Raw genomic sequence first — 22,473 nt, forward strand, 5'->3', positions numbered from 1 at the left:
CCTTCCGTTTTAAGACAAAGTGGTCCCCTAACACAATGGTCAAATAGAAGTTTAAAGGGGGAAAGCCCTACTCCCTTCTGAGGCACCTCTCTGTAGAAGAAAAGCAGGCATGGCAAAAGGACATCCATCTCCTTTTGAGTTTTTCATGGAGTCCCATGATCATACTTTGCAATGTCTTGTTGAATCTTTGAACTAAGCCATTGGTTTGTGGATGATAAGGTGAAGTGATCATATAGGTCACACCACACTCATTCCACATGCGCTTCTGGTAACTAGATGAGGTGTGCACCTCTGTCTGAAACCACCTCCTTAGGAATGCCTTCCCCAGTAAGATACCGATGAGGGCTTGGCTGTAGTAGTACTAAGGGGAATTGCCTCAGGATACCTGGTAGCATAATCCACTACAACCAGTATGAATCTGTTTCCTGATGCTGTGGAAGGTTCAAGTGAACCAACTATGTCCACACCTTCTATTTCAAAGGAATCATCAACCACTGGTAGTGGAATTAAACGAGCTTTTGGGCCACCACTTGTCTTGCCACTGGCTTGACAAATGAAACAGGAACTTCAAACTCCTTTACTTTCTGAGACATGTTTGGCTAGTAGAAATGGCTGACTTGCCTATTCCATGTTTTAGTCCGGCAAAAGGCCCAGCAAGGTAGATGTCACAGGCCAATGTGAGGAGGAATTCTCTAAACTGCGGAGGCACTACCACTCTCCTAGTGGCACCAGGCTTGGGGTCTCTGGCCTCAGTGTAAAGCAGTCCGTCCTCCAATAGGTTCTGTGGGAGAAACTGACAGCTCCCTTTTCCTGTGCAGAAGCTTGCTGTCAGCTTTCAGGACTTTGATCCTCTGTTCAAAGTACAGTTGTTCCCTAGAGCAGTGTTTCCCAAACTGGGGTCCGTGGACCCCCAGGGGTCCGTGACACATTCCCTGGGGGTCCGTAGGCAGCAGTTTTAAAAGCACAGCAATGTTTCTTGTATAGTTATCAGCTTAAGAGCAACAATAAAAGTGTCAAGATAATGCCAGTGATTAATGTACCTGCTGGAGAGAGATGAGAGTTTTTTTCAGTGGCAGCTTTGACTTAACTAATTTAGCACAGAGGGTTAATATGCCTACTGCAAAGAACTGTAACATGCATTTTAAAAAGCAGTATTTTATGTGCATAGGTCCGTGGTTACTGCTTTTGTCACAGAGATTCTTTTGTTACTGTGCACTTCATAAGTGGCCATCTTAATCTAGCAGAGGGACCTGTAAACTGTCATCAAAGAGCTGCTTGCAAACTGATTAATACCAGTTAGTTACTTATGTGTTTTCCCAGTCATTCATTATCCTGATACTGCTAAAAAAGCCTCATACTGCGAAATAAAACCAACAATTTAAAAGTTAGTCACAGGGATGCAGTACCAACCTTTCCATTACATTTATTTCCATTTTTGCATATTCTTTCAAGTTAAAATACTATTAGCCAGATGTACGACCCGTTTTTTTTTTTTTTTTTTTTAAATTTTTGAAAACCTTTATTGTGCATGAAAAAAGGAGGACAAATACGGGCCTACAACCGTCAGGCCGGCCACGAAACAGTTGAGCACGAGAGCAAACAATTCAAACCCCCCAGCGGTATCAGGCAATATAGCAACAAGTGATAGCAGTTACACAAAATTGAGTCATGCCGCCAAGGAGGAGGAGCAGTGAAGGTTAATTTTCAAAATCTTTTTTTTATAAAACATAAATCGGTGGAAATTAAGTCAAGGAGAACTGAGTCCATACAGTCCGCGTACAGCACATGCAGGCAGCAATAAACATGACGATAGTGCTAACACCCAACAATATGGCGGAACAGTTCTAAACATCAGGAGCATCAATCCGCATTTACACACCACCCACAGCGCCACCCACTCCTTACAAACCCCCATTACAGACCCAGAACAAAGAAAGAGAAACTTATAAAGAGATCATAAATAAGTACCATAGAAAATAACGAAACTAAAACATATCCCCCCACCCTACACACATGCAGAGGCTATGGCCTGCCCCCCCCCCAGCAGAGTGTCTGTCGCCCCATAAACCCGAAATGTAGCAAGAAAGAGAAAAGGGGAGAGGAAAGGAAAAGAAAGTAAAGTCCAAGATCGGAAGAAAGGCATAAAAGAAAAACGTCACATTTGACATATAGGGAGGAAGACAAGTGTGCAAACTAGTCTATAACCCCCCAAAAATAAAGAAGGTGGGGAGGAGCCAACAGTTATCAAGCCCTCTAGGCTCGCGAGCAAGGCAATGGTTAAAATCCCAAACAGAGCTTCAAGATTGAAAGACCTCACAGCAGGTATAAACAAGTAGCCCACCTCCGGACCCCCGTGTCGCCCAGGACCAAATTATTAACCACGAAGACTAGCAAAAGGATTTTAGTACTTCGGTCGTGAAAAAAGAAAACATCCCTTCCCCGGCGTGCAATGCACCACAAATACCATGACAGGCCAAGTCGTCACCAGTCAGTAAGCAAGCCAGCGTGTTAGCATCCTCAGCCCTGGCCAGAGCGCCGAAAGATCTCCAAACATGTCCACCGCCTTCCACTCCTCACCGGCCAGACAAAGGAACAAAATGGCCTCCTCCAGCAGAGAAGGCGAAGAGGGGGAAGGTACGAGCGCCCCCAGTCGACATCACCAGCAGTACACAAATGATGAGGCGCCCCCCCCCTTTGTTAGATGGCTGCAGACTCCGCCGGCCTAAGAAACATTCCCGCCCCAACAACAATACAAGCAAAGCAACAACAGTAGATCAGTCAGGGCGAGTCAATGAACAGTCCGTAAGAATCAGGTCAAAATCAATATCCACCATGTCTCCACCCATCCGCCCGGCAATTTAACCATAAAAAGTCTCCTAGCCCTGGCCCGTTTTGGGACACGGCCCCTCACCCCTCCTACGTGATAGTCCAGTGCGGTCCGGGAAGACGATGGAAAATGGCCGCCCTAAGGAGGGGGCGGTGCGTAGACAAAGAAGGAATGGCGTCCGCTCCCAGGATACAGTTGTCCCTCTGTAGTAGTTCCCACTGGCGTGTCCGGGCCCACAAAGTCACAAAGCAGAGCAATCCAAGGTCTTGACAATAATGCAGAGGGAAAACCTGGAAGGCAGTCCACAGGCAGCCGACTTTTCGGCTTCGCAGTCAGTAGTGCAAAGTTGAGCTCGGAGCGAGGGGGAAACACTGTAGCGACGACCGAGCTGTAAAATGGCAACAATCCGCCACCCTCCACAGATGTAGCAACTGTTACCTCCACTGTATCCCTTCGAGGAAACGTTGTGGCAGTTGGCTGTGACAGCTCCTGTCTGGAGCCCTGTGTGAAACAAAGTCCCCGCTCCTGCCTGCATGTTTGGGCGCAAGCATCAAACCGTGCCCCCAGTTCGGTATAAGCGACCTTCATCGCCGATGTCAACTCACCCAGGGCCACCAGCACATCCCCAAGGGTGAAGTCAGGCTGAAGTGTCCTCGTTTCCACATGCTCATGGGGAGAACGTGTCCCGGCCCCCCCAGGATCGATATGCTCGCTGTTTCGTGGGGAGTCTGCATAGGTTTCCGCTGCAAGGCGAGCCGCCGGCATCGCCATCTTGTCGTTTCCCCAACGAGGTGATGTGGGGTGGGGGACGGGGGAAATCACGGGGCGCGATGCTGCTACCGGAGCAATCCCCGGGCATGCGATAGACCGCCCGGTCCAGGGGAAGTGCCTGAGGGCCCGTAGCAAGGCAATGAGGCAAGCAGTGTCCAGTGGGGTTGCAATCAGCGGCCAGAGGGACGAGGAGAGCGGAGCAGAAACATGGCGGCCGGGAACAAAGGACTCGCCGGGAGACACGACTTCCCCCTGTCACCACACTGCCCGGAGCGTGCACAGCATCCACCAGCGGCAGGCAGCGCCGAGGCCGCGCTCCTGCGAGGAAGCGCCGTCCAGTCGCGCCACCCCCGCAGCGGATCGGCTGTGATGTTGCGTGGGGTCTGGGCGCGTTGCAGTGCGAGCTGGTTCCCGGGCCGGGGCAAATCAGCCAGTAGCTGACGATTCCGGGCGAATGGAGAGGTCGGCGGATCACCGGTGGCAACAGCTCCGTTTCCCGCACCTTTCAGGACAGAAGCTGGTAAGCGGGGCTAGCAGGATGCTGGTGCGGGACTGCGGGGCCGGCGGAGCCGAAGGCTGCGCGTCCGATCAGGTCGCCATCTTGGCTCCTCCCTACGACCCGTTTTTATATGCGCAAACGGGTTCACGAACCCGCTTGCGCATGCAAAAACCTATTGGGCCATGTACATAGCCTATTTTGCGAGTCTTCATTTTTTTGCGACTCGCTAAATAGGTTTTGCAACTTGCTATTTGGAAGGGGCATTCCCTTCCAAATAGCGAGTCTCAAAACCATGAACAAATGTTTTGGAACCGCAATTGCGGTCGCAAAATACTCGCAATTACCACCTACTTCAAGTTGATGGTAATGCATTCGCAAATGGGAAGGGGTCCCAACGGGGACCCCTTCCCTCTTGCAAATGCATGCAAAATTATTTTTTAAGGGAAGGAAGTGGTCCCAGGACCACTGCCTGCCCTTAAAAAATAAAACACAAACGTTTCATTTTCTTTTTTTTTTAATGCATGGAAAACGGGCTGCATTTTTTTAAAAAAACTGCTTCATTTAAAAGCAGTCCCAGACATGGTGGTCTGCTGAGCCCAGCAGGCCACCATCCCTGGGAGTGCTGGCATTCCCAATGGGCTCGCAAATTGCGAGAGGTTCATTAATATTACAGAGCCTCGCAATTTGCGACCTCTTTGGGAATCCCAAACAGTGTTAAACATACTGTTGTACATTTCTTTTAGCTACTCGCAATTTACCATTCGCAATGTGTCGCCAATTGCGAAGCGCTAAATGAAATGGTTGTACATCTGGCCCCAAAATCCTTAGTAATGTGAGTATTTGTTTTGTGTGCACATGTATTTTTTTTCTAATTACCGTTTTAAAATTTGAAATTTAAATCATACAAATTGCATGGGGGTCCCCGGCTTCCAGTGGTGACTCAATGGGGGTCCTCAGGAGTCAAAAGTTTGGGAACCACTGCCCTAGAGGGTTCCCCTGGGCCCAAGAGCTCAACCTGAGAAGGCTGAAGTTCCATAGGCTCAGTTCCCTCTGGGGTAACAAGTCCTCATTAATCAAAAAGGGGGGGGGGGTAATGGACAACTTGTAACTGCGTTACCAAGGTTCTCTATCTCTCTTAATAAAAAACCCTCATACACGCATTGTAGGAACGATGGTGGTATATCTTGGTTCTCCGCCTACACTAATGCGTTATTGCATCATCATTGGGTTTTTTGTGTGTCATATGCATGCCTCAAGCCTGAGGCAACTACTGGAAAACGCAGTAGCGTCCAGGGATAGATGATAGACCATACTCATACATGAAGTGAGTAAAAAACAAACGCTCGTCCCAAATAAAAAACTTTAATTCAGACGTGGATGAGGAAAGTTATTAAAAATTGTAGTGTGTATATGTGAGGATCGTGTTACAGGATCCACTATACATCTATTAATCATTTAGTCGACATGTTTCTGCCCATTGTGCCCAGCTGGGTCTATGGGGCATTCATCAGGACGGAAAAAACGGTACTTACACTATTTGTGCAGTAACTACAGTGGGTCTTGTGTTCCACTTTATTCTGGGCGACGTTATATTGTGCCTCTTCAGCCCTTCACACTTGCTTCAGCGGGGGAGAGGAATAATATTCTGGAGCCGCTCTTCGCATATGGCTTCCTTGTGCTGACTCTGCCCCCTGAGGAGAGGGGTCCTGAGCTTTTTGCTGTACCAGAACTGGTTTCCTAGTCTTCTCCCCTTTCCTCTTGGAAGGCTGGGTTATTATTCCAGACTCCAACACGTCTTTTTCACCCTGTGCTCCTGTTTTCAGACACACCAACTCAGGTATTTCCTGCATGGCTGCATGGGTTTTCAGTTCTAACTCAGCCCATGCGGAGGTCTCCAGATAATTCCCTAGCAAAAATTCAACTGGGATCTTGGAAGAGACCAGTACCTGTTTCAGGCCAGTAGCCCCTCCCTCTTGTAATGATACTACAGCAATGGATTGACTGTAATTACATTATCAGTGTTGGTGACTTGATAGGTTTTTCCAGCCAAATACTGTCCTGGGGAAACGAGTTTGCCTGTCACCATGGTGACACTGGTGCCTGTATTCCTCAGGGATTCTACCTTAGTCCCATTAATCAAGGGTTGCTGCTGTTATTTTTCATATTGTGGGCCGGACAGCATGGGTGGCCAAATCTACCCCACCCTAAGAGACTAAAATAGTGTGACCCTTGATTTGCTCTGGGCACACTATTGATCCCAAAATAGACTTGCCATACCATTGCTAGCTGGAACAGCATTAGGGGGATTCTTTTCAGGAGAGGCAGAGTCTCCAGTTTTGTGTCTCAACTTCTTACAGTTGTAACACTAGGCCTTGAGGTGATCAAAGTTCTTACCTTTGTACACACTACTGGATTTTTAAGAGTTCTGGGACTCACCCTCCCATGTAGGTTTTTGGAGGCCTTAAGAAGACTCCTTACTTTTATCCTTAGGATGTGCACCCTCTTTCCCATGGGGAGGTTGTGTGATCCCTTTCTTTGATCCCCCCAGTGGTAGTCTTGGTCACCCTAGTCTTGACCCAGTGGTCTGCCTTCTTTCATAATTCTTGGGGAGAAATTGGACCTAGATTTACCATATACTGATGCAACTTTTCATTAATGCAATTACTTAATATGTTTTCTTTCATGAACAAATTTTAAAGCCAATCATAGTCATGGACTTCACTTCTAGTTAACCAGCCATCTAGTGTCTTCACTGAGTAGTCCATGGAGTCAACCAAGGACTGGCGGAAGGTTTTGTGAGCGCTTTGGTCCTAATTCTATATTCCTCAGTGGTGAGTCTAAAGCCATCAATCTGAGTACCTTTCATAACGTCATAGGACTCAGCATCTGCCCCAGTAAATGTTATGAGTCTATCTCTGCACGTACCAGTGAATAGTTCCCAAAGCAATGCTCCCCAATGTGACTTCTTCACCATTCTTATTCCACGGGCCCATTCAAAGGCTGCGATACATTGTGTGATGTCATCACCTTTCTCATACTTGGGGACACTCCCTTTGGGGTTTCTAGGGTCATAAGAGTTCTCTCTGCACCTAGGTATTAAAATGCTGTCACCATTTATGGGTGCTAGACCCATTTCTGCTCTTTCCCTTACTATAGCCAGAAGTCTATGCTCCAGGGCTAGTCTGCGAGTCAACCTTGCTCATAGGATTTCCTCTTCATTGAGACTGCCCTCAATTTCGCTTGGGATGATTGTACCGCCTATGTCAGAGCTAGGCACCTTAATCCCTACTTGTGGAAAGATGGGTGCAGGGGCCACATCTTCTCTATGTAGGTGAGGGGGTTAGGAATTTTCCTCCTCACTACTCTTCTTCTGCTGGGAGGCCATCCTCCTCTTCAGAAGGGTGTGCCATAGCCTATTCTAACAAGAGCTGAACCTTGTTAGGATTGGAACCAGTTTTGATTTAAGTAGATAATACTTAAGTGTAGATCGAGCTGTTAAGCTTATCAGAGTGATGTGTTAAGCATGTGTTGTACACACTTAGGCAAGAAATGACTGCACACACTCAGTGACTTAATCCAAGACCAATTGTTTGGAAAAAATATGACTTTTTGTAAGTTTATTACTAGGAAGTATAGAGTATGTACCACCAGCGGCACTAGGGCGGCCGGGTGGAGAAGTCACATTTGGTCACGGAGCCCATTGTTATAGTTAATGGAGACTGGGGCCATGCAAAGAGGTTCTGGTTGCAGGTAGGTAAAATCAGAGTTGAGGGGGGGGGGGAGGGGGTGGAGGGGTGTCAATCTCTGGGGTTAGGACCAGCACTGGTGCGGGGGGAATGAGGCAGCACCAAAAACAGACCCTAAATGGTACTGAGGTGGCTGTTTGCAGTATTTTAACACAGCATCTGCTCTGGAGGTAAGTTGGGGTGTGGTCAGTCAAGCTCCCCAAGGCTGGGGGCTGCAGGTGCAGGGGGGTCTTAGGACGTCAGAGAAATCTTACTGGAGTCGGCGCAGTTGGGGGACCCTTCGTGTTAAGGCTGCAGGTGTCATCCTGAAGTCCAGGAGAGGTCGGTTTGGGATGAGCATGAACTCAGGACTGCTGGGGAACCTTCTTAGCACCAGTGGGCCACTTGGACTCAGGTGGGAGGAGTCTGGTGTAGAGGTAGGCCCGGAAGGCTGTTTGTGCAGTTCAGTAGGGTACTGGAGCTCTTCTTGTTGGTTTCTTTGTGGACAGGGCAGCTGTGCTCAGGAGTTCCTGGTCTTTAAGGAAGGCAGGCAGTATTCCCAGGGTTATGGAGGTCGCTGGACCTGCAGGAAGAGTCGTTTTTTGGAGCAGGTTTTTTCGAGGGCTGCAGACAGGCCGGTAGGGCTGGGGTCAAGTCAGTTGTCGTCTAGAATCTTTACTGCCACATGGTTCTTCGGCCCTTCTTTCTTAGGTCACAAGGAATCTAAGGATCAAGATTCAGGGGTGCGCCTAAATACTCAATTTAGGGGAATTACAGGTACTGGTAGATAGTAGCCAATAGCCTACTTTCCTTTAGGGTGACTACACCCTTTGTATGTACCCTTCCTTTGAGAAAGGACATACCCCTAATCCTATTGGCTAAAATCCTCACAACCAATATGGAGGACTGTTAGACCTGGACCATCCAGTCTACATAGGGTAGCCTGGCACAGAGGAGATAAGGCTGAACTCAAAGGCAATACGTGTTAAGCTTGCATCACACCAAATACAGTAACTTAGCGCCCGACCACCAAAAAGAAGAAACTACACCAGTTTAGGAAAATACGGTCTGTTTTATAAAATTCTCTTCTGTTTCTTTATGTTTTATATCAGATTTTTCATTCCAGTGCAATAAACAATTTTTCAATCAAGTGTTGACATTTACAACGTTTCACATCACATTCCTGGTTATCTTTTCTCATTCAAGAGGAAGGAATCCTTGAATTTACCCTATACCCCCTGTTACAGAATTAAAACCACAGTACTTATATAGAGGATATTTAGAGCAAAGCTTTTCCAGGAGGAACTGATTTATACATTACCCTCGGGTATTCAGGGTCAACAGAGGCTAGAAATCACAGTTGCCTAGCACCTTCCCCCTCTTTCCACTTTTGCCTCTAGCTCAAACCGCTGTACATCTAGAAGAAAATAGGTACATTATTCACACATTTCCCTCTCTCTGTACGTTTTGCTTCCCTTCAACAGAGGTTGACCTGTGTGTCATACGAGCATTACGGGGCCCGGGATAGTCAACAAAAGATTATTCCCTGATCTCTGCTTTCCCTTGGTTTCCGCTCTTCAGCAATTATAGTTCTGCAATGGCCGGGATTGGTCAACTCAAGAGAGGTCACATCAATACAGGAAAGCAGCCGGCCCACAGGTCGATCTAACCTCTAATAGTGCGTTCCTCCTCACTGGGTTGCCTCTCTCCACACCAGGACCACCCCAACCTCTCTCTGGTTGGGGTGGTCCTGGTTGGGGTGGTCCTGGTCTGGCGAACTTAAAATGGCCGCCCTGGGTCTGACCCTTTTATAGACTGGCCCTAAATGACAGAATCAGCTGGAAGGTTCTAGAGCCTTCCTAGTGTAGTCCTATGGATCCATTCCCTGAGGTAATCAGTTGTGGCAGTTACTAGCCACCATTTTGTGTGACTACATTTCCACCACTATAAGGGACACCTAGGCCTAAAAAAAATACAGGGACAAGGAAGCACCCATCCCCTAGGACAACACCCGAAAAGTCAAGTGGACATAAAAATGAAAAACATTAGGAGGCAAAAAGGGACTAAATAAATAAACCATGAGGAGGGTCCACCCAAAGGGCTGACAGGTCTAACATGCGCCCCCCCAGCTGAAAGTGGGGAGAGCTACCCAACCCCTTGGGAGTTCTCATCACTAAGGCGGAAATACCTACAGAGACCGTCTGCATTGGCGTGGTCCACTCCAGGCCGATGTTCCACCCGGAAGTCCATTCCCTGGAGGGAGATAGACCATCTCAACAGCTTGGGATTCTCTCCCTTCATTTGCGTCAGCCAACGAAGGGGTCGGTGGTCAGTCTGAACCAGGAAGTGCTAGCCAAACAGGTATGGCCGCAGCTTCTTCAGAGCCCAAACCACTGCAAATGCTTCCCGCTCAATTGCACTCCACCTCTGTTCCCGCGGAAGCAGTCTTCTGGACAAGAAGACCACAGGTTGATCCAGACCCTCTTCGTTGAGTTGCGATAACACTGCCCCAATGCCATGTTCTGATGCATCTGTTTGGACAATGAATTCCTCTAAAAAATCAGGGGCCCTTAAGACTGGAGCCTCACACATTGCTTGTTTCAACTTCTCAAAGGCTTGCTGACAAGCCTCCGTCCAGTGCTTAATTTGTAAAATATGAAGTGCAGGTGCTCAAAATTTTGGGGGAGCCCACACCCACTTTCACGTTGCTCCACCCACTTCCTCCACTGGCTCCACCCACTTCCTCCACTGGCTCGGCCCACAGCCTCAACTGGCACTGATGAAAGGCATATGTAATACCCAATCTGAATTTCAGCAAGGGAGCCTTGCTCCAAGTAAGGTTTTGATAGAAGGTTCCCCTGCTCTGTGAAAATTTTGAAAAACATTAAATTAAAAGTGCATTTAAAGCACAGATTTTGGAATAAATTAGCTAAAATGACAAGTGCATGGAAAAGGGACAAGTGAAACATTCCAGTGCTCTATGTGCCAATTTAGGGAACGGACAATACTCACATGCAATATAATGCCTAGCCCTGGCATAATGGTGGCATGACAGTGGTGGCCAGTGTTCAGATATTAGCATCATTGTCAAATTGAGGTAGCCACATGTTGTATAATGGTGGCCACCATTGACAAACTGAGTGCATCCTTGAATATATGATGCCACCCTGATTACTGTTTTTAATATATTTTGGGCATCCATAGTATTAATGGTGTCTAGACCTGACACAAAGGTGGCATTCACGCAATGGTACCCATTTTTGGCCTATTGTGTTGTCCTTGGCATTGTGGTGGCCATCTCTAGCTAGCACTTTACATGCAGCTGAAGTCTTTGATAACAGTTTTAAGGTTACTGTAGATTAGGATTAAAATGTATGAATTGCTAGTAACAAAACAATCTATGTGACAAAATCAGCAACCCACTGAGCTACCCACATACAAATACTTTTCTGTGATATCAGCTATTGACTTTGTAGCCAGGGCCGGACTGGGAGCGCAAACCACAGGGGAAGGTGGGAGGAGGTGTGCGATTGTGGAACACACTGCAGCTGCTTTTGTTACAGGGAGACGATATTGCAGACCCAGGGATGCAAAACCAGCCCCCCACCCTGGCAGCCCACCAAGGAAACGCCTGCTACGGCCAATATGGCTCTGCTTGTAGCTGAGGAATCAGGTACGAGTCTCGGCGTTGGCTCAACATCCTGAAATTCCGGGCAAATCGTTCAATGTTACTGTGGCTACCAAAAATGAATATGCCCTAAAGTAATGTAACTGGTGCTCATGTAAAACACTCCAATAGCTTCTGGTCAAGTTTGCGCTATATAAAACAACAAAAAAATAAAGCAAGTGCGCAGTTTGCACTTGTATTCAGGACCCAGTAAGCGGAACTCTGATGATATTTGTGCCATATCTTTCCCCTGGAGATTTTATTCAATCCACAATTTCAATTAAAAATCAAATTATTTAGTCAGAGACAGGTACAGCAAGAAAGTCATACTCCAATCTTTGTCACTAAGTCTGATGGCATCTGTAGTCTTGTATTTATATATAGACTATAATTGCTTAGTGATTATCCCGTGAAAGTCACTTCATAATATCAGTGACTATGGTGGAGAAATGAATAGTCAGTAAATCTCCTTGTTCAAAATGCCAACAAGGAACCTTGAACCCTGCATTGCATAAATAACAGCATGCAGAGAACGCCTCGCCGCATTAATAAACACTGCTGCCTTGTTTGTCACGGAAATAGTACCTGCTTATTAGTCTATGTCTGCTTTTCTTCTCCTTCTCCTCAAAGGGGCCTGTCTAGCGATCCTGGAGGGCACTTAGCTCCCCAGGTTCCATCACCCACACTTTCTGGCCAGGCTCCAACTCCACAGGGTGAGCATTGTGGTCATACCACTCCTTCATCACTGCTTGGCTGGCTTCCAAGTTGTCAGAAGCTTGCTTCCACAACTTAGCCATTTGGCTCCGGAAGGCCAGCATGTAGCTCACCACATCCTGGGGAAGCTTCCTGGGAGTCTTTTCCCATCCGTCTTTCACCAGGCTGAGAGGTCCACGCACAGGGTGCCCATGCAGAAATTCGAATGGGCTGAAGCCCACTCCCTTCAGCGGCACTTCCCTGTAGGAAAACAACAGACAGGGTAGGAGGACGCCCCATTTCCTCCGCAGGCTCTCAGGCAGACTTCTTATCATGCCTTTCAAGGTCTTATTGAACCTCTCCACCAGACCATTGGTCTGCGGGTGTTAAGGAGTGGTGAACCGGTAGGTAACCCCACACTCCTTCCACATAGCCCGCATGTAAGCTGACATGAAGTTGGTCCCCCTGTCGGACACAACTTCTTTGGGGAAACCCACTCGGGTAAAGATCCCCATCAGGGCCCTCGCCACTGCAGGTGCAGTAATGATCCTCAGAGGTATTGCCTCTGGGTATCGCGTGGCATTATCCACCTGAACCAGGATGAACCTGTGACCAGCTGAAGTTGGTGGATCCAATGGCCCCACAATGTCGATGTCCACCCTTTCGAAGGGGGTGCTAACGGCAGGAAGTGGTTCCAGGGGAGCTTTTAGCTTCATCCCAGTTTTCCCACTGGCTTGGCAAGACACACATGTCCAACAGTATGTGTCGGATGCCACCCTCATCTGAGGCCAATAAAAGTAGGGGACAAGCCGGGCAAAGGTCTTGTCCTGTCCTAAGTGTCCTGCCAAGGGTATCTCATGAGCCAATTCTAAAAGAAAGGCTCAGTAATGTTGAGGGACAGCCAAGGCCCGTGATGAACCATGCACGGGTGCCTTAGGTTCACTGTAGAGGAGTCCATCCTCCCAGTAAATATGGTAATTCCCAGTAACGTTCCCTGCAGCCTGGGCTTCGGCCTGTCGCCTCAGTCCCTCAAGGGTAGGGCACTCCTTCTGGCCCTTACAAAACTCCTCCCTGGTAGGCCCTCCTTCCACATGCCAATCGGCAGGGATAGGTAGGTTCTCCAGGGAGACAACATCCCCTTCCACGGACTCCTGGTCCACCACCGCAGGTGGCCTATCTGTCTCACGGGGTGCGGATGCCGAGGCAGGCTTCTCCTGTCCCTGAATCTTTCCCTTTCTGGCAGCTGGCTGGGCCTTTGTTCCAGGCTCCAGCCCAAGCGAACTCCCCCTCCGGGTAGTCGCGGACCTTGTGCTAGCACAGGTCCAGTCAGGTGTACCCAGCATCTCAGAATGAGTCCAGTATTCCACCTCCTTCCAAGCATTGTGCTCCATGTCATTCCCCAACAGACAATCAACTGGCACGGCAGGGCTTACGGCAACTAGAAGTAGACCTGCAACCCCTTCCCACTCAAATGGAACCTCGGCCACTGGGTAGTGGCCCATTCTGCCGTCAGCCATCGCGGCGGGGTGGAGTACATGTGGAATCACCTGCTCTGGAGACACCAGTTGACTCCTTACCATAGTCATACTGGCTCCTGTGTCTCTCAGAGCTTCCCCTCTTTGGCCATTGATGGTGACCCACTGCCCATACTTGGTAGTATTTGGGGGCACCTGGATCTTAGGTACCATCTCCCAATCTTCCAGGGACACTAAGGTGACACCCGCCCACTCCCCCCCTTTATCTAAGGGTAACTCCTCCCGAGCACTACACTAGCTACTCCTGGGGCTTTTCCTCCAGTGGGAGGGGGTGGTCTCTTTGGGCACTTGACATCACCTTTATAGTGCCCAACCCCACCACACTCATAGCAGCGGACAACCCTTGGCTGCTGACTATGGTCAGGATGAGGGTTTCTTGGCGGGTTAGCCTTGGGAATGAATCCTGTTCCCTTTCCCTGGAAATTGTTTTGTTTTGTTTTTGAGAACTCCCTCTTTTTATCTCCCCCCTCCTTCTGGGGCGCCCTGTCCAGACTTTTGGAAGTCCCCTCCAGTCCCCTTTGAGGACACCCGGGTACTAGCCAAGATGTCCGCCTCCTCAGCAAGCTTCCGGGGGCTGGTCAGCTTGCTGTCCACCAGGTGTTGCTGCAGCTCGGGAAAACATTTCTCGAGTAGGTGCTCCTTGAGGATTAGGTCATACAATCCCTCGTGGTCCCCCACCTCGCTGCCTTGTACCCAACCCTCTAGTGCCTTCTTTGCATAGTCCAGAAAATCCACCCAATTCTGTGTGCTTAGTTTATGGCTGCTCCGAAATTTCTGTCTGTATTTTTCTGGAGTCAGCCCAAACTTTTTAATCAGCGCCACTTTCATGGTGGGGCAGTGGGTCTGCTCTCCCTGCTCTAGGGCCAAAAGTGTATCCCTTCCTGCAGGAGGCATGTATTTATACAAGCCACCCCCCCAGTGTTTCTCCAGTATCCCATGGGCTCTTAAGGAGACCTCAGAGGCAGCCAGCCACTTGGCAATGTCATCCCCGGCGCTGCAGCTGGCGACTATGTCCTTTGGCAAATTGGGTCTGGGTTCCCTGGTTATCTCTTTGGATTCGCTGCCACCATTAGGAGTACTGGAAGTCCCTACTTGCAGGGCCTTGAGATCTAGCTCCCTGAGACACAGTTCATGGGCTACCCTCTTCTCCTCCCTCTCCTTCTCCAATCTTGCTAACTCCCACTTTAACTGTCTTTCCTCTCTCCGGTCCGTTAGTTCAGCTTCAGTTAAGCTCCTCACAGAGACACTGCTGCCCTCCCTTGAGAGTGTTCTGGGGCCTGTCAGTAGGTTCTCCCCCTCAGGTCGGTGCAATACGTCTACCCCGATGACAGTGTCCCGTCGGCCTCTTCCTCCTCTTTCCCATCTGGGTGAGCTGCCACCCACGCTCTCAAGCTGGTCTGGAGTTCCCCCTTTTTAGCACCACGCTTCAAAAACACTCCCTTGCTTTGACAAAATTCCCTGAGTTGGGCCACAGTGTAAGTCTCCAACTCCTCCAACTCAAATTCCATCTTGTCAGTAGGGACTCAAACAACTACTTGGAAGAATTCAAGGAAGGGCGTTAAGTAAGGGCTACCTCCACCCACCACCAGGAATAAATTTGGAAAATCAAAAGTTAAATTAGGGAGTCCGCTTGGAGAAAACTCCAGGTGTAGGTCTGTGGAGTACAGTAGGCTACTGCCAAGTGGACGCAAGCACAAGCTCTATCCCACCGCTGGACACCAATTATGTTAGACCTGGACCATCCAGTCTACATAGGGTAGCCTGGCACAGAGGAGATCAGGCTGAACTCAAAGGCAATACGTGTTAAGCTTGCATCACACCAAATACAGTAACTTAGCGCCCGACCACCAAAAAGAAGAAACTACACCAGTTTAGGAAAATACGGTCTGTTTTATAAAATTCTCTTCAGTTTCTTTTTGTTTTATATCAGATTTTTCATTCCAGTGCAATAAACAATTTTTTAATCAAGTGTTGACATTTACAAAGTTTCACATCACATTCCTGGTTATCTTTTCTCATTCAAGAGGAAGGAATCCTTGAATTTACCCTATACCCCCCTGTTACAGAATTAAAACCACAGTACTTATATGGAGGATATTTAGAGCAAAGCTTTTCCAGGAGGAACTGATTTATACATTACCCGCGGGTATTCAGGGTCAACAGAGGCTAGAAATCACAGGTGCCTAGCACCTTCCCCCTCTTTCCACTTTTGCCTCTAGCTCAAACCGCTGTACATCTAGAAGAAAATAGGTACGTTATTCACACATTTCCCTCTCTCTGTACGTTTTACTTCCCTTCAACAGAGGTTAACCTGTCTGTCATACGAGCATTACGGGGCCCGGGATAGTCAACAAAAGATTATTCCCTGATCTCTGCTTTCCCTTGGTTTCCGCTCTTCAGCAATTGTGCAGCCTAAATGACGCTCTCCCACTCTTCAAACTCATTCCCCATGTGAGTATGGCAGTTCCATGAATGTTTAGGTCGAGTTCCCAATGGGGGCTGAACACAATGCTGTTGGCCTGACTCACAGTACCTCCGGAATAACTGTCACAGACTCAGTTCCCAGCCGACACCCACTAAAGCCAAGGGCTGTTCCTTCTTGCTTCCGCCCTCTCCCGGAGTATATCCCCAGCTTACTTCGGTACTGGTGTGTGGTCTCCCGATTTCTGGGCAGTCCGTTCTACGCTTCTGTTCCTGTGGAAGCTTCGCCAAGGGTTGGTTTGTCTTGCCCCTTCCTCTCATGAAGCGAGGTTCAGGCGTTCCTTTCCCTGTGAGCCAGTCACAGCGTGCGAACGACTTCCGCGGTCCTTCCCTCGCTGGTTCCACCTTCGTCCGGCCTCCTTTCCAACGCTGATCCGCCTTCTCCGTCGTTGTCGCTGGCCTTCCGCTCCAAGACTCCACCCTCGTCCGGCCTCCTTCTCTGCTTGTCGGCGCCTCCTCAAAGACGGGTCGTCAGATGGCTCCACAGCTTTCCCACCCGGTGAGTCTTTTCTACCTCACTCGCTGTGGTCACGAAAGCCCGGGCTCAAAGCGCTGCTGGCTAATACTCCACACACAGTTCAAAGGGCAATTTAGATCTGTTGCGGCAATAGTTGATCCTTCAGGGCTAGTTCTCTCCAGTGGTATCACGGTTAGGGGACCCAGAGGTTTTGGGGGTAAAACGGGGGGTCTCCAGAGAATTAATTATAGTTCTGCAATGGCCGGGATTGGTCAACTCAAGAGAAGTCACATCAATACAGGAAAGCAGCCGGCCCACAGGTCGATCTAACCCCTAATAGTGCTTTCCTCCTCACTGGGTTGCCTCTCTCCACACCAGGACCAACCCAACCTCTCTCTGTTCTCCTCTCACGCTAACTTAAAATGGCCGCCCTGGGTCTGACCCTTTTATAGACTGGCCCTAAATGACAGAATCAGCTGGAAGGTTCTAGAGCCTTCCTAGTGTAGTCCTATGGGTCCTTACCCTGAGGTAATCAGTTGTGGCAGTTACTAGCCACCATTTTGTGTGACTACATTTCCACCACTATAAGGGACACCTAGGCCTAAAAAAAAATATAGGGACAAGGAAGCACCCATCCCCTAGGACAACACCATAAAAGTCAAGTGGACATAAAAATGAAAAACATTAGGAGGCAAAAAGAGACAAAATAAATAAACCATGAGGAGGGACCACCCAAAGGGCTGACAGGTCTAACAAGGACTTTTTGAAGAAGGAGGTTACTTCAACTCAGGACACCTTCAGGGTGGTCCTGGATGAGAGGGGACACACCTATCCTGCTTACTAATTTTTCTGCCGAGCTTGCTGCCAATAGTGGGCTTGGTCAGGGGTGGGCCTTCCACTAGCTGGAGAGGTCCTGGGAAGCATAACAAAGCCCTTGAGGTTTCCCGCCCTTGAAAGTTGTTCCTGCTTTGGGGTAGGGTTGAAGTACCTCCACTCAGAGCAGTTGTTTCTTACCCACAAGAGCACCAGGATCCAATCTCAGGGGGTCAGAAAGATGTCTCAATCGCTAATGTGTAGCGGACTGGTCGGCACCAGTCTGTGTCTGAAAGTAACAGGCTGGCGCAGACTAGTCAGCTACACATTTGCGATTGGGTAGGTTTTCAGGGGGGCCCCACTGAGATTCCCTTTTAGTGCATTTAATAATGAATCTAACACTGTCATCAGTGTGCGTTTGCTAATCTGAGATATTTGGGATTTGGTGAATCAATCATGGAGCTGTAGAATTGTTATTGACATGCTCCCAGCCCATGTACTCAGTATGGCATCACCATGCACTTATAATGTCTAAGAATAGACTTATCTAATCAGTGTGGGTTTTTGTTCCTATGTGGAGAGGGTATAGAAAACATAATCACATTGTTCCCTGCCTTGACCTAGGACACATTATGGCCTATGAGTAGGGGTTGATTTATGAATTTCTACTGGGGTGAGCAGACAGATAGCTAGGATCTACTGAATCACTACAATTACAATAAGTAGCTTTTTCCTACACCTTGTCTTAGGGTAAGACATATACCATAGGAATGTAACTGAAATGCTCCTCCGCAGGCCTACAACACTGGTTCTGCCACCCACATAGGTAGCTCATCAAACGTGCCACAGGTTTGCCCTCGCGGGGCCTGTGTGCACAGATTATTGTTAATCAGCTTGGCATTTAAAAAGCTACTTGCTAAGGTCTACATGTCTCTTGCTATATCGAAGTACTCTCAGGAAACAGGGTGCAGTGTCAGGAAGAGTTAGGGCAAGTGCGAACGTGCACTACATGCACTGGTAGTGAATGGCACTGGATGATGTGTTTGGTACAGAAGGGCCTGCTTCTCGCATTGGATTGGAATGAGGGGTCAGTGAAAAGGCTATTGAGCTGTATTTCCTACATACAGAAGAGTGGCAGTATAGTGTTTGACATTAATGAGTTAGTAAAGGCAAATCATTTCCAGTGGTGCAAAGGGAATCAACATTACTATTGGGGTAATACCACTTTTGGGAAGGTGGGTATTTCAATGCTTGGGGCTCCGTGTGCCTCTCAGCCTGTCTCTACTTCACATGTGGGTGCTGGGGGAACAGTTACATCTGTGTATTCCTGATACACAGCCATAAACTGGAGGCTCAATGGAAACACCAAACCTCTGACTCGGAGGGACCTTCCTGGGAAGGATAAGAGGTGGTGGAATTGGCAACTGCATTCCAAAGGGGCAGGGTTTTGGCAGCACTAAAGACACGAATCAATCTTCCCAGGGTAGGGTGGCAGACACAACAACATTTAAAAAGGGCCTGCACTTTTCAAAGTTTTTTTTTAACTGATCTGATCTTTAAAGGCCATTGTGGGTGTAACTACTGGGGCTCTGTCCCCAGGAGTTAGACGCTTGAGCGTTTGGAACCATACTACGCTGGTTTGACACTGGGACAATGACGAAATGTACTATTGGGCAGGAGGGACTGCAAGAAGAGTATCTGCAGACTTGTGGTGGCCTGGGGTTTGGTGAGTTTTAGGAAGAGCTTGTGGGTGTAAGGGACAAAGCGGCGCTCATACAGCACTCTTATTTTCCATTTGATTCTATGCTTTAAGTGCATCCAAAATTTGAGAAGAGAACACCCTACTTCCCTAGACTCAAAAGGAATTTTTGAGAATCCACAAGAAAACCAATTTTCTGGAGCACTCAAATACAAATAACATTCAAATTGTGTACACTTATATACGGAAAATGTGTCAAAATAAACACTGGGGCTTTGTTGCAGTTCTTGTCTTAAATTCTTCACATTCCAATCCCTTTGTCAACGCGTTTCGCTGTGGTTAATTCACCTGCGGCTTCATCAGGGCTGGAAACAATACACATGGATTATATAGACCTAAATACACTATAGTTGTAGGAGGGGATACGATTGGAATAACAATGGTTATTGGTCACCATATCACTAAATCTTCATGAATAAGGGTTCACTTGGACATGTCACTTTACAAGTTATGAAATATGTTTGATATAGTATCATGTTTATATACTTAACTTATGAATTTCAAATAATCAATTTAGGATGGTTAATAAACGCACTATTAAATAGTTCATTTGCACTTTGGTTGTCGCAATGTGGGCTTTTGAAGAATATGGTCTATAGGGAATGATTAATTACAAATGCAATACTCTGTATTGTTTCCAGCCCTGATGAAGCCGCAGGTGAATTAACCACGGCGAAACGCGTTGGCAAAGGGATTGGAATGTGAAGAAATTAAAAGACAAAAACTGCAACAAAGCCCCAGTTTTTATTTTGAGAAATTTGCTGTATATAAGTGTACACAATTTGAATGTTATTTGTATTTGAGTGCTCCCGAAAATTAGTTTTCTTGCTTTAGGAAGGGGACTTTCCCTTGATGGATTGTGCTTGGATGTTGCCGGCTTACAACAAATTGCCAACTGTTGTGGCCCAGATCCCGAGGAACTCTCCAAGGGCTGGTTGGCTGGGCTCCTGTCCATGAGATCACAGGAGCAGAAAGGATCTCCCAGTTTCCACGAGATTGTAAGGACCGCACAAGATGTGGCGGGAATGGGTAGAAGTGATCGGTTAGGACAATGACCATCCCGACTTATGCCGTAATCACATTGTGCAGAGGAGCGTGGTCAAAGTTCAGCAGCCCATCTGGGCTTCCAGAACGTGATGAGGTCGAGGAGTGCAAGGGAAGTTTGCCAAGTCAGTGGAATCTGTGCTTGCAATTGAAAACCTGTGCTAGCTTGCACTCAGTAGCGTGTGGTGTCAAAGGGGTACTGGAGGAACTTGCAGAGTCCGCAGCACCCGAGCTGGCAGCCTAGACTGGCGCTGACCTCCTAATTGGGAGTATGACAGTGCCAGGGACCTATGCCACAAGGTACTTTGTTGTGGAGATCGTGACGGGACCCGAGAGGTCTCGCTGTGCTTTGTGGATACCCACGGCTGGCTGCCTGGAGCAACAGCAACTTGCACTTCTGACGGAGGGGAAACATTTCTCCAATTTGGAAGCACACCAGCTTCCGGTGTAAGTCTATTGCCTATGGGGGATAGTGATCCCCTACTCGTAAAGTTGCCTCTGGGTGCCTGAGTACCTAATCTGGGTGGAAGAGAACATGTAATTGTTTCCTTCCGCTTTAAGTGGTCCTGATTATCTAATCAAAGTGTCGCCAGCAGGGGCAATGTGTATCGTTGACTGGTGCTGTTTGATTGACTGAGGGGTCATGAGCGTCAGGATCCAGGCCCGGTAGCGCCTTCCTGACTTCCTCCACCATAGGGCCGCCTACAAATTACAACTCCCGGAAGGCCTGGTGAGAGGAAGAGGGGGAGTGGGGGCATAAATTTGACTTCCGCACAATGCCTGGCATACAAAATTCTTTCGTTCACCTTCCCTTGGGCTCATTCAGCTGAGCGGGTCTGTTTCCATGGATTATAGGAGCAGAGGACGTCGCTCCCCATCAATAATGCTCTCTGCAGAACAAGGTTTCTCCTGAAATTCAGTAGCAGCAGACACGCTGTTTGTCCGTCTTTCTCTGAAGCATTTCTTCTTCGTGTCCGCTGGCCCGGCTGGGCTTCTGGTGAGCGCAGTGTTTCCTGGGATTCCTCCTTAGAGGGCATCGGTAAGATAGTCTATTACAGACTCCCTCTTTTCGATTCCTCCCTGCCTGGGTGGGCACTCCAACTTTCAGGTAGGAAGTATAATTGACAAACAGTGGTAGTTTGCTTCTTTAATGAGATTTCAGCAGTCTATGGAATGACCTGACACTTCTAACAGTAGTTTCCCTGAAAGTCTTCTCCCCCTTTGAGGACACCTGCAGTATAACAATTGTATACGTGCTCTAGCTTTGGACTAACCTTTTGTATGGAATACTTTTGAATAAGTATTTGCCCATCTATTTTTGCTACAGCCACATTTTTGGACGTCCCTTACTCTTTTTTTCCTATATATGAATTTTTTTTATATATAGGTTTGTTGTATGACAATTGATATATATCACAGTCTGAATGAGGGTAGACACTGTATTTAATATTGGGTTTGTTTTCAGAGGTGTTTTCACCAGGAGGCGTGGTAGCTTTATTTTTGAGTCAGAGGCAAGGTGTTAAAAAGACAACTGCTCATTGAGGTATAGCTCAGTTCTTAGTGAGAACATATGAGAGTAGAAACGTTTTACATATATCCTTATGGTGTTCTTTCTTGTTTTTCAGGTTTCCAATTCCCAGCTGTTCCTTCCCCAATTCCCTTCCCTCGCTTGACCGCTCTAATCCTCTGTGGGTTTCTAATCAGAGTTGGGGATTCAAGAGGTGGACATCTTTGTGTATCATCTGGATTCTGAGGAGTTCCCATCTCATTTCTTAGGAGTGTGACAATGAGGGGTAGTCAAAACTTGTGATTTCTTGACCATTGCAACTGTTTGGGGTATGCGATATTGGGAATGCCGGATTTAAAACCTCTGAATAGTTGATATATGTTGATGCTGTTCTGCTGCTAATGGAATCGTTCTACAATTGGATAAAACTGTAAAGTATATATCAAATGTGTATGTTGTGTTGATTTCAATATGTGTGTGATACGAAGACCAGTGTTTTATACATACAGTGTGGAATCTTTTTAAACCTACACAGTGTGTTGTGAGGGTGGTATTGTGCCAACACTTTACACTTTGACACTGAGGATAAGCCAGACTGTTCTGTGCCAAGCTGCCCAAGGCTGAGAACGGGTTATCAGACAAGTGTATCATACTCAGCCTATTTTGGAAGGTGGATTCTGTCTGGCTGCAATACA

At 47.8% G+C, this 22,473-nt stretch overlaps 1 long non-coding RNA gene across 1 annotated transcript in view; it reads left to right on the forward strand.

The window, feature by feature from the left end:
* Positions 1 to 22,138, forward strand: part of LOC147725413 (uncharacterized) — a 108,910-nt gene extending 86,772 nt beyond the window's left edge. Inside the window, exon 4 of the long non-coding RNA XR_015309826.1 lies at positions 21,897 to 22,138. This is a non-coding gene — a long non-coding RNA (uncharacterized LOC147725413). The remainder of the gene's footprint in view (positions 1 to 21,896) is intronic.
* The last annotated feature ends 335 nt before the right edge of the window (positions 22,139 to 22,473 follow it).

Source organism: Lissotriton vulgaris, chromosome 3_2, assembly GCF_964263255.1.
Source record: "Lissotriton vulgaris chromosome 3_2, aLisVul1.2, whole genome shotgun sequence".
Lineage (NCBI taxonomy): Eukaryota > Metazoa > Chordata > Amphibia > Caudata > Salamandridae > Lissotriton > Lissotriton vulgaris.